Genomic DNA, 12,331 nt, shown 5'->3' on the forward strand with positions numbered 1-12,331 from the left:
GCTGGAATATCAGTCTAAATCTACGCCATTTCTTTATGCTGCTAGATTGGGCACGCACAACAGAGAAATCAGCATGCCTGGCCTCTCCAGATATCGAAACCTAGGCTGGGAGTACCTTATTGAGGTACTAACAGGTTATGGAGTTCCTGCACTGGATGAAGCTACTGTATACAGCGCCACAGGCCCGCATTACAACATGTTGCACAATATTGAATTCCCTAATCATCGAACGGGGCACCAGATAAGGATGTCTGCCATTGCCAATTATTTTCGCCCTTGCCATGGAGCCCTTGGCTTGTGTACTACATAGCAGTGTAATCGACTGGGGCATCAGGGCACACAACCAAAGATGCATTATCTCGCTATACGCCGATGATGCGTTGGTCTATCTCCGGGGTCACCAGGCAGTGCTACAGAGCTTCACAGAACTGCTGGACAACTACGGACCTATATCTGGCCTAAAGATGAACTGGGGAAAATCGCTCCTGTTCCCAATGACACCCCTATCTCCAGAGCAAAGGATGGACTTACCAATTACCCCACTCACCTGGGCCTGCGACTCCTTTAAATACTTAGGAGTACAAATATAACACTCGAGCGGACCTCATAGATGGGAATCTGGGCAGGGTGATTGCCAACGCCTGCGGCTTATTAACATTCTCGATGGAATCACCATTGTCCCTCATGGGCTGTATAGCCATATCTAAAATGTTACTGCTTCCCATACTCCTGCACTTCCCTGCTGCCCTCCCCTTTCAACTACCAAGTAAATTGTTCCGATACCTGAAATCGCTCCTTACGTCCATAATCTGGGGCAAATCCAGAGTTAGAGTCGCCCTTACAAAACTCGCCGTCCCAATTACGGAGGGCGGTCTGGGCGCCCCCAACTACGAGCACTTTTATGCAGCCGCACAACTACAATGGCCAATGTGATGGCTAGCAGGCCACAATATCACCAAGTTGAGCCCGTGAGCATAAGGCTTACAACAGCCCATGCTGCTGGAGTGGCTATCCGGATCCAAGTCGGTGATCCCAAAGGAACCTGGAAACATCCTAATGTCCATGGCTCGCAGCTGCTGGTCCCGCTACGTGTTGCGGAGGCACTCCCCGCCTCCCTATACTCCAGACCTACCCCTGTGAGTACTCCCCGGTCCATATACAATTGTCAAGTGCAAAGAATTGGCAGACTGGGCTGTAGCTGTCCTATCCACCTGGGGAGACTTATTTGTCGACTCGAACCTCTGCAGATTTGACACACTGACGGACGACTATGGTATATCCCCAGGTTCCTTCCTACTGTATGCGTCACTCACACATCAGTTATTTAAGATATGGGGCAACTCACACGACGAATCTAAAACATCTAGGGCCATATGTATCAATGTTAGGTTTTGCGATTCTCAAATAGCGAATTTTTGAGAATCGCTATTTGAGAATCACAAAACGCTATGGGGGCTCATTTATGAGCCCCTGTGTCACTTTTGCGCCATCGGTGCGTCACTTTTTGTGACGCACCTGTGGCGTAAAACATGCGCCATGATGCGCCATATTTACAAAGTGACGCATCTACCTAGATGCGTCACTTTGTAAACCCCTGCGCTACATTTTACCTGCGTCAGGTATAATGTATGCAGGGTGGGCGTTCCCACGTAAGTAAGCATCGTAGAAGTGACGCAGTGAAATCTACGAGATTTCACTGCGCCACTTCTAGGGTGTAAATGCGTCGATATCTTACGCCTGCCTTACAGCAGGCGTAAGACTGACGCCGATCCTTTCACATGGGGCTTGCCCCAAGTGAAAGGACACATTGCTGGAGTTGCGTCACTTTTGTGACACACTCCAGCAATGCGTCACTTTTGCGCCTACAGATACGTCAGAAATACTGACGTATCTGTGACTCCTTGCGACATGATGCGTCATACTGTAAATATGACGCATCATTGGAGTCGCAGGGAGGGCGCAGTGAAAAGTGACGCATCACTGTTTTCACGCAGTGATGCATCACTTTTCATAAATGAGGCTCTATGTATGTAGGATTTGCAATACATTTTGCGAATCCTACATATTTCTTAATTGCAAATCGCAAATTGCGATTCGCAATTAAGGAATACCTCCCCATTCTTTCCTATGGGCCTAGAGGCCCATAGGAATGGGAGGACATTCTCAATTTGCGATTCCCAATTAGAGAATCTCAAATTGAGAATGCAAAAGGACACCCTGTTGCACCCCTGAAATGAGCATGGGTGCGCATCTGGCATACATACATGCCCTAAGGGCATGTGTGTACGCCATATGCCACTTTGAAAAATGCAAAAATGTGCATTTTTGAAAGAAATCACGAATTATCACCAACTTGTAGTTGGTGGCAATTTGCGATTCTTCATGCCATATTCGCACAACTTGGGTGCTTCATACATTGCATTTAAGGAATTGCAATTTGCAATTCCTTAAATGCATTCGCAAAATAAGGAATCGCAAATTTTGTGATTCCTTAATTTGCGAGACAGTTGTGCTTTCATACATAGCACTCGGCCAAATTGAGATCGCAAACGCTGAAATTCTGCGAATTTCAGCATTTGCGATCGCAATTCGTCTTGATACATATGGCCCCTAGTCTATTACAAACATTACTGACACATGGTACGGGTATGAAAGCAACCACCATACTTTATAATTTGATGTCATGTTCCTACTAGCGCTACTTAGAGAATACTGGGATGCAGCACTGACAATTGCACTAACCGATAAACAGTGGGTACAATGTATTGCATCCCCAAAGACAATATCCACTAATGCAAGAATTAAGTATACACAATACAATAACCTCCCTCACACATACCTTAACCCACATAGACTAGCGCACATGTACGAGACCTCATCTGACATATGCCCTAGATGCCAGACTTCTGATGCCACGTTTATTCGTATGGTATGGACATGTCCCCAACTAACAGTGTACTGGAGCGAGGTGGCCACCACACTGTCTGAGGCCACAGAAACGACAATTCCGGCACAGGGCTCTCACTTCCTACTAGGCATAACTAAGCGCAACACAAGCCGTAAAAACAGCAACAAATTCCTAGACCTAGCACTAGGCCTTGCTAATCGCAGATTGGCCATGTCCTGCAAGTTGACTTGAGAACCCCAAAAACATGTATGGCTCTCTAACCTTCGCAGGGCACTAGTAGCAGAGCACGAGTTGACCCAAGACAACATTTCAAACGCCCCCCACCACCTGCACCACCAATGCCACTAATCCCTTAGACTGCCATAAATAGTTAATATTTATAGAATCAAAACAGAGCTCCATATCCTCCACCCCAGTGCCTACCCTGGACGAACCCGCCCCCTAGCGATAGCGGTCCACCCTTGCACCACCATCACTCATGCTGGCGGTGGCCCACTCTCACCTCCCCCATGTTCCTCTTCACAACCATCCATCGTTCGCCCCATATTGAACTAATCATCCGGCCCCATCTAGAAGCCCTCAAAACCAGTTTGACGCTTGCCCCTCCCCCACGCATGAACTCGGACAGCTCCAAACCCCCCGACAACCAACAGGCGCCCACATAATTGGGCTTACAATGACGCGTCCAATGATAGTGTTCAACAGTGCTTTGCCTATGGTGCATGAAAGATGCTAACATTTTAATTGTTATGTTAATGAAGTGTTCTGAAACCACAGGATCCCGAAGCGGCATGAATATCAGACTACTCTTTAGATTATATGTAATAGAATGCTTTTCAGAAAACTGCCGCAAGATTATATGTATGACTCCCATTGCCCAAGAGTCTGTGTAAGCAATATTGAAAATCAATAAACATTATTAAAAAAAAAAAAAAAAGAGATGGATGTAGCACATTGTTTGCCTTGAAAAACTTCTGATCTGTTAACTACGGATTCCACCATCTTCCCACAGGCGGGAAGAAGTGAGTTAGGTCTGTAGCTGGTCCTTCCAGCATACCGGCACTGAACCAGATTCAAGGGAGAGGTTGAAGATAGCGTTAAGCTGCAGGTTCAATGACTGAGACACCCTTTTAATGTGGCAAGCCAGAGTGTACCTTGAGGGTCAGTCTCTCTGAGTCCTCCAAAGATAGCTTTTCAAAAGAGTATACTGAGCTATTGACCATGGGGGAGATTGTCCCAGGAGTGACCAACCTGATATCTGTGATGGGGGGAAATTTAGAGTAGCTATTTGACACCTTATCATGGAAAAAGCCTGATATGTTGTCAACGACCTCTAGGGAGGCAGGTGTCAACTGGTTCTGGACAGGGAGATTTATTAGGGAGCTGACAAATTTGAAGATTGTGTGAGGAGCGTTTTCCACCTCATTGATTTATTTTTTTGGTGAATACTGTGGCTTTGGCTTTTATTTAAATGTTTTATAAACTGTTTGAGAGATTTCTTATACCCTAATTTGCCATCCTCCCAAAAATGACATTATCGTTTTCTCTTTAGGGCTTTGCACTTCTGTTTTTCAGTTTTAAGAGAGGCCAAGAACCAGGGAGCAGAAGTAAAGGTCCTTCTCCTTTTGCTCACTCTCAAAGGTATCAAGTCATCGAGAGTAGTCTTACGATTTGAATTGAACACATATACTGCAGACTCGATATCGGAGCAGTGGATAACTACAATCTGACATCAGACCTTATTTAAGGTGGTATTGTCAATGTGGTAGAACGGGGTGGAAGATTTCAGTAATTTAGGGGAGTCATAGGTAGCTGTAAAGGGAACTAAAAAGTGATCAGTCCAGACGAAAGGGACTGTAGAGCCAATTGCAAGGGAGGGGATGTTTGAAAAAAGTTATAGATGTTGTGCCCGCCCCCCCCCCCACCTCCCACTAAGGAGTGGCACCCTTAACTCTCTGCACAAGGGTACAGTCAGACAGAGCTTCCGTTAGCTGTTCTGCAGATTTACATTTATGATCCTTAATGTGAATATTGCAATCATCCAGAATCATAAAATTGCCATGTTGCAGACAAAGGGGAATAATAGCCATAGCTAGACCTTAGTATCGGGATAAGGGGGGAGATAAAAAAGAACGCGATGAAAAGATGAAAATCAACTCTGCAATGTCGCTGAGCAACAGGGTGAATGTCGTCATTGAGATTAAACTATTTTCATATTCTGGAGGTCTTCCATGCCATGGAACAACAATGGGAATTGGCCTGCGATCTCCGACTGAGCATAGAAGTTGTAGTTGAGGGATATCAATCCCATGTCAGCAGCCGTGGCAAAGCTGAGCAGACAGGCACTCAACGAAGTCCCATGTAGAACTTGAATGGTGGCTTGCACCAATGTCTTTTTGTGTCGCATTGTTGCTGTGAATGACCCTTGGCTTTGCAGTGGCTCAGACGCAGCCCAGGTGTATACCTTCATGCCTGATGGAGTGAGATGAGGCACAGGAGACAGGCTGTTAAACTTTTCCACTGGCATGATGTTAATCGACGCACAACTGTTTTTGATGAAAGTTATTGGGTGATCGTTTACTTCTAATGTGAATTTGGGACAGTGTCCAGAAGAAGTAATTTGTTTTGTTTCTCTCTTTTTCTTTCTTCACATGCAGCTAGTACAACATGTGCACAGAGCAGGTTGGTCGATACCATTAGAGCACACTCATCTTCTTCATCGGTACTCGATAATGATGTTGAAGATCCTTTGAACGACGAGCTCTTGATGATGATTGAATTTGCCTGATATCCACTTGTCATAGTTGATGTTGCTTTTTGGTTTTGGTGGTATGGCGAAAGGGTTTCTGGAATGTTCTTGCGTTCATCTTCCGTCGTGACACACTTGAATTTTTTTTGGCTCAGCACACAGTTATGAAATTATTTTCTTTCCATAACTTTTTCAGACCTGTCCAATGGCTGGACATTCACCCTCGTGGGGTAAAGGGAATCCTCATCAAAAGCATAGTTTTCATTTCTTTAAAGATGTCAACTTGCGTGCATCATGTTTCTGCATGTGCTTGCTTGTCACATTCAGGGCTAAACCATTGTGAGCTGTTCCTGCTTGCATGTCAGCAGGTGTGGCGGCCGCCTCAAAGGGTGGGAGGTGTCGCGCGGGGGGAATACAATATAAAAAATAAACTTACCTTTTGGCGCCGGACGCCTCCAGCGTCGCGTCTCGTTGTACCGCCTCTCCACTTCACAGCAGCTCCTGGGACATTCTCCCTATCCAATCCCTGGGCTGCAAAGCAGCGCAGTGATTGGTCTGAGCAGGCAAGAAAGACGCCCTGCTCAGACCAGGAAGTCTTTGGGGTTTCTACAGCCCGGCTGCACAATGCAGCTGGGCTGAGGAAAACCTAAGTGCGCATGTGTGTTTTGGTCGGCCTGAGACTGCCGACCAAAACACATGTGCGCACTTAGAGAGTGGAGTGCACGTATCACTCCTCCTTCGCCTCCAATGCCTAAGCTCCGCCCCTCCCAACACCGCTGGCTCAGAGCCGGCAAATGTACAATAAAACGATGCATCGTTTTATTTTACATTTGCTGGCTCTGAGCCAGGCAGTGAGGCAACGCTCCTCCGCCATTGCAAAGGAGCCGCCAATGGTGAGCAGCCATCAGTATTTTTTCTAGACTGTGCGTTTCTCGCAATTTGCGTCTTTTAAATGAATCGGAAACCGTGGATGATTCTAAGGCAAATGGCTTTTTCATCGGTGACGACACAGAATTTGCCATTTTTAATGAGTTCATCAAATCTTTCGACAAACTCATCCATTGTTTAACCAACCTGTTGTCATGCTTGGCTGAAGATATACCTTTCATAGCTGACGTTCAGCATTGGATTGAATGTGCATTCTAATGCTTCTTTTACCTTTTGGTGTGATTTTACATCAGTCTGTGAGATTTTCTTTAGCACTTCTTTCACTTCATCGCCTGCAATGTTTTTCAAGTATTTGATAAGCTTTTTTTCATTTTTTTGTTATAGCACATCTATGAAGTCATTCAATGTTTCAATCTATGGAGTCCACCATGCACCAATGTTCTGCTTCTTAGAGGAATCCAAAGGTGGAAGTGGCCTCAGGCACACTGCTGAGCTATATTTCATGCTCTCTTTTTCTGACATTGAGAGCACGTGCTGTTTGGACAGCTTTCTCAGTACCGGTTGCCTGTAACTTTTGCAAACACAGCACTTGTGCTTGCACTTGGTTCACCACACCCGATCCAAAGTCGTAGAATGCTTCACTTTGCTTTGATGGTGAGTAAATTCTCTGTTTCTTATACCTGGTTGTCGCTGGTGTTATCTTTCTGCTTTGTTTGAGGAATCAATATTCATGGTGTAGTACGGTATCTCCGCCGACCACTTCACCTGCGGTTTAGCGGGTGTTTTGAATATGCTCCTTCTGCAGGGCCTTCAACACCTTCTGAGGCAGTGTATGGGCTGGAACCGGGCTTTTACTTCACATGTGCCAGTTGCAACTGCTTTCCATTGATCTCGGCACATGTGTCACGCACAAGCAGTTTGCTGTACCGCTGCAAACCCTAAGGCCCTGTTTTCTTCGGGGCACGTATCCCCTACTCGTCGCCAGATGTAGCATCTTCCCCAGCCCTGGAGCATGCAGATCAAATATACCGCACAGAAGCTGTAGTTAAACCCTTCTTTATTCCTCAGCATGCACTCACGCACTGCACATTACATCATACTCTTTATTGACCACACCCTAACACCTCACCACTTATTACGCAGTTCCTGTCTAGAGTCCGCCCCAGAACCAGGAGGGTCCTAGTGCATATAGTCTCAATATGCTATGGTAGACACTAAAGTTGAAACAGGGACCAGTGGACATGCCATCCCTCCCACCCCATCACTACTCACACAACACTGCTTATTATCTTTCAATGGTAATCTAAGCATTAAAGCAACAGCTGAATCAGTACCAGCTCTAAAAGTCAGCCTCGGCACCGGAGCCACCGGCCCGCAGAAATGCGGGATGGACCCAGAGCGCCCCATAGTCCTCTTTCTATTTCTATAGAGATGTCATCGTCTGTGACTGGAAATCTTAGCGAGCGTATGGTTGTTTCTCATCAGACTGCTGTGATCGGCGAACACTGAAGATGGCTAAGCTACAACTGGAGGCAGTGCGGGGGCACTGCCTAGTAATGCTTAAATAGACTAATATGTTTGTTGTTCAGTAATTGGTTCATTTGGCATACAGATGCGAGCCTTGACCCTTTTTAGGTCGAGCCTAGAGCAGCGCGCATGCGCATAGTAATGGGCTTTAGAAAGCTCACCACACGCTCGTGCGTGTGCTTTCGTTTGTCTCCCAGGCTATTGGGCTTTGCATGCGTCTTTCTAAGAAAGACAGCACGCAATTGGGCAAAGGCGGGTGCATGTCCCGCCTTTGCTCCGCCCATGGCCTATTGCTTGCGGTTACCCGCACAGGCCACATCTGTTTTCAATTATTGTGCCCAGACACAGGCGCGATAATTGAAAACAGATCGCTCGCTGTGGCGTGCGCGCGCGCACCACTCGCGGGCTTTTTTTCTCTTTACATACAGGATGTTTGGGAAAAAAAGCTGCCCAGAAGCGGTACCGTCCTCTTTACTTGATGCACATAGCCTACAAGTTTTCTAATCCTGTGCAGGGCGCCCCGCGCGGCTCTTTCGGACACGCTTTTGCAGGACGGCCAGACTCCACTGCATTTTGATGCAGACCCAGGATAGTCGCTGCTGAGCGCAGGTAAGGAATGCACAGCTTTGGATGTCCCGCGAGATGTTGCGTGCTTGAAGCGCTGCTGCTTCCTCTGAGTGCCTCCTGTGAGCGTGGCTGGGTGAAGAGCTCCCGGGATACACCCGAGACGCTTCGCATCCACCAGATGCTGGGGGGCCACGCCCAGACCTAGATGCTGCTCAGTTACCCGGGGAGACAATGTGATCGTGCGACCACGAGCAGAGCCAGTCTTGGGCACCCAGTGACACTTGGACGACTCAACCACAAGGGGTCGCTGAGTCGATCTTTCCACTGCGAGCCTGGTTTCGAGACCCATCGCTGGCCGGGAAAGGTAAAAAAGTTAATTTCATTTACTGCTCCTTTTTTAGGTCTCGGCTAGCGATGGCTGCGCTTGCGCAGTCTCGCTCGCGAGAGATAATGACTTAGGAGAAGAGGGGCTTGAACCCGCCCCTCTTCTCCCCTGTTCTCCATTGGCTGGCCTAGTAAATGCTGGCCAGCCATTGGAGAAGAGGTCCCGTCACTCCAATCATGCCCCGTCCTTTTCGGATCGTGGGGCGTGGTTTTTGCGAAAATTCTCAGGGAGGAGACAACAGCAAAACACGCCCCCGAATCCGAAAACGACGCTGCGTTTCTCCGAGGCATTTCTGCTCAGCCTCGGAGAAAGGCAGTGGTGTGATCGTCCGCTCCCCCTTCGTCCGGTTGCTGCTCTGCTCTCTTCACCACTCCAAGGGTCTTCTTGTTGTACTGCTCAACGTCGTGAAACACAGTTCTCTCTCAGGACAATAAATAAACATACAGCACTACACGAGACCGACATCATAGCCGCGCCTCCCTCCCCTTCCCCCACCCCAAAGCAAACTTCTCAGAGTTGCGCTCTTCATGGGCTTCCCGAGGCGGAGGGCAAAGTTGGCTGCGCCGCTCTTATGAGCTCTGCTCGCTCCCCTACTCTTCGGTGCGGCCACCTCGCCCCGGAGTCTCCGCGGCTGCCGCTGGCATGAAAGACCCCCGCCTTCTTTGCTGCTGCCGGGGACCTCTCTGCAGAAGGCATGCCGCCTGCTGGTGCTCTTCTGTGCCCTGCACCTCAGTGTCACCCTGGTGTACTAGCTGGTCGGCAGCGAGCGGGGCATCTTCTGGTTTTCACCCTTCTTGTCACAGACAACGCTGCCGCCCGGAGAAGGACGCCTCTTCCTGGCCCATTTGGAGTTTGTGGAGCCTAAATGAAAAGGGATTTGCGGGACGCTTGAGACCCCCTCGTCAGCCGAACCGACAGTACTGTCTGCGGCCGCCCCCCGCCCGTGAGATGAAGGAACGGCTGTTGCGGACGTGAACGGTAAGTGTGTGATCACCATCGCGCGAGTCCCGTTCAGCCCCCCACCAGAGTAAACAAATGTGCCTGTTGGGGGGGACGTGCTGTGTTCATTGGGCAAGCTAAGGGGGAGGGGGGCGACCACTTTGCAGACACTGCACCCGGGATGTCCCAGACAATGGTAGCGCTCTCGGACATGGTTTGCCTGGGGTGATGACTTCCCTTGTAAACTGCTCGTGAGGGGGCAGTTGGGCTCGCAAGACAGTTTTACCACTGTCTGAAAATGCAGCGTATTTGGCTTGGAGAGCACGGGGTGTGTTTATTATTTCACTTGGAGGGCAGGGGTGTGTTTCTTTCCCACGGTGTCGTCGCATCTAGGCGCTGCGGCTCTTCATTCTGCAGGGCTGTATAGCGTGCCTTCACTGTTCGCTGTCCCGCCTTCTCGAGGAGTATCTCTCTCCATCCTTACATATGTCCCCCTGACCATCACCCCCTCCCGTTGTCAGGCGCTGATTGTTCCCAAGTCTACTGGTCCTAATTTGCACCTTTGCCTTCTCATGTACTGACTAATTTGTGCCCCCCCCCCTCGCTCCTGAAGGGAGTCCTGCCCCCTCCCCCTGCAGTGGACACCTCTCGCCAGTGACCCGGCAACGCCCACTTCCTAATGTGCCACAAGGCTTTCTCCCACTGAAGCGTGGCCTCTTCCTTTGACTCCCCACCCCACTCTCATAATTTCCGATTCTTCACCCCGCCCCCAAAACAGCTCCAGGACTGCCATTCACAGAGTCTAAACAAGCATTTACAATGCAATGGTCTCGGCATTGGTAAAGTTAGAGCTATTGGTATTGCTCATGACATTATTTTTGTTTATGTTTTTGTTTTTAAAACATTTAAAGAAACGGCATTGTTATTTACAATGTCAATAGCTTAATCTGTGTGTGGGTGCAAATGCAATAGGTCTCGCATTTGAGAGTGATTAAGCTATTGACATTGTAAATAACAATGCCGTTTCTTTAAATGTTTTAAAAACATAAACAAAAATAATGTCATGAACAATGCCAATAGCTCTAACTTTACCAATGCCGAGACCATTGCATTGTAAATGCTTGTTGTACTTCTTGCCCGTGTGCCGTCAGTGGGGGGCATGATGCGTGTCTTAGGTCTGTAGGGAGGGCTGCTGCAGCCTGTCTGCTCACTGGTCACACTGTGCATTTTTGTTGGTCTTGTGGTTTCACTCCCCTCCCCTCCCAGTGCATGGGATCAGCGGCATCCCGTGCCCTCTGTCTCTTGTAAACCTGCCTGCTGCTGGGATCGCCTCCTGTACAGCTGCTGGCTCCCGCAACCACCGCTCTGCCCCCTAAAGCTGCTGGTTGTACCACCCCTCTTCACCATGAGAGCCTGTCTGCTCTTGGCAGCATCCCTATTTGTCCCTTGTGAAGTACTCCTGCCCCCTCTTAGCCCCCCTTTCCTGCTGGCGAATACCCCCTATAAGGGTGCCTGCTGTCTGGAGCACCCCTCTGCCCACCTCACCATACCTGTAGTCGCAGCCGTCTACCCACGGAAAACTGTCTGCTCTTGGTAGCAGTCCCTCTGTCTGTCCGGTGCAAAGTTGCCTACACATTTGAGCACCCCTTCTGCTCTACGTATCTGCCTGATGAACACATGGCTATCCACAACCATTCCTCTGTGCTGCAGCTCACGGATACCCATCCAAGGAATGGATTATAGGTTGTCCCCGCTTTGGCGCTTTATTCATGGGACTTGGCTTGCACACAACATAAAGGGAGCAGATGAGATGTGAGGTGACACCCCCACACACCCAAGACTGTGCCCATAAACTACACACCTGTGACCCGTCTGACTTCACCCAACCCGGTACCACATGTTACTGCAGTGGAGCACTGCTGTGACACACAGAAGCATTCACAAGCACATTTCTAACACTGTGACATAGAGGTGGGTCAGCCAGCAAACTAACAGGGAGAGCCGAGCCAAGGGTCTGGCTAAGCTCTACGAGCCTGTGCGCAAGCCGAGCCCTGAAAGTATTTGGCAATTGGCATGCACATTATAAAACATCTTGCAAAAATATGAGAACCTTTCTTCACATTTTTTTTTAAAAGTGTATATATTTAAGATGCATACGTGTTTCGCCCTTGTACATCTGATCCTATCTCTGCATCGACAGGCGTTTGTTAAAAGTGATTGGGGCATATCAACAACAACCGGCGATAATTATCTCTAAGCGCTCTTAGCGTGAGGATAATTATCGCCGGCTAGCGTGAATTTTTATCGCTGCGATAGCGTGCTATTAGCAACGCTTATCTCAATAGCGATAAAAATCCTCACGCTAACA

The sequence above is a fragment of the Triturus cristatus genome, chromosome 7, assembly GCF_964204655.1.
Source record: "Triturus cristatus chromosome 7, aTriCri1.1, whole genome shotgun sequence".
Lineage (NCBI taxonomy): Eukaryota > Metazoa > Chordata > Amphibia > Caudata > Salamandridae > Triturus > Triturus cristatus.